An 870-nucleotide genomic window follows, 5' to 3' on the forward strand; every position below is an offset into this window, starting at 1 on the left:
CCTTTTCTAAGATAACAAATGGCTATCAGTAGTATGTAACCTAGCAGAGGTTTTAAAAACAAATATACTTAATCTGTTCCTTCTAGTGACTAATGGGAACAAAAGCATCAAAAGATTATTAAAGCTATTTCTTAACAGGATATGACAAATGATCAGGCAAATGTCTACTGGTGAAAGTGAGGTAACCAAAGCAAATTGCAAGAATGACTGAAAATTTGAACTTGTCAGGAAAAGCCGATTCCTGGAGCTTGAAGCAGAAGAGAATTCAGCTTCAGTGAGAGATCAATGATGTGAACAGGCAGTCTACTCTGGGACAAAGTTTACAGATTCTTGACTAGAGAATAGATAAGATAATATTACTATCACTATTCACTGCTTTTGTAACAAAACTGCCCAGTTTACTCCAAAGAAGCAAATAACCCCAGATCAAAAGTGGGGTTTCCAGTTCTTTCTTTTTTCACGTCCCTTTTAGAGACAGGGTCTTGCTCTGTTGCACAATCATAGCTCACTGCAGCCTCGAACTCCTGGCCTCAAGCAATCGTCCTGGCTCAGCCTCCCAAAGTGCTGGGATTACAGGGTGTGAGCCACCATTCCTGGCTGAGTTTTCAATTCTTTACCAGAAATTTCAAAGTCCAAAAACTCAATTTAGCAGCCAAATATGACTAGAATGGACATGAGGCTACTGCTGAAGGTAATATGTACGATAGGCAACATCAAAATTCTGAATTCCGAAACATTTGACCTCAACAATTTCAGATAAAGGAGTTGTGGATCTCTCTAAAATATTCTGTTTCCTATTACATATACCACCCCCCAAAGTGCCCATGTTTTAACCTGCCCTAAAAGTCATGATCTTAAGATACGAAAAAT

The 870-nt window shown here is 38.7% G+C and overlaps 1 protein-coding gene across 2 annotated transcripts in view; it reads left to right on the top strand.

Moving 5' to 3' along the window:
• Nucleotides 1-870, top strand: part of TTI2 (TELO2 interacting protein 2) — a 61,973-nt gene that overhangs the window by 15,173 nt on the left and 45,930 nt on the right. The window lies entirely within an intron of this gene.

This window comes from Propithecus coquereli, unplaced genomic scaffold, assembly GCF_000956105.1.
Source record: "Propithecus coquereli isolate 6110/MARCELLA unplaced genomic scaffold, Pcoq_1.0 Scaffold29, whole genome shotgun sequence".
Taxonomy (NCBI): Eukaryota; Metazoa; Chordata; class Mammalia; order Primates; family Indriidae; genus Propithecus; species Propithecus coquereli.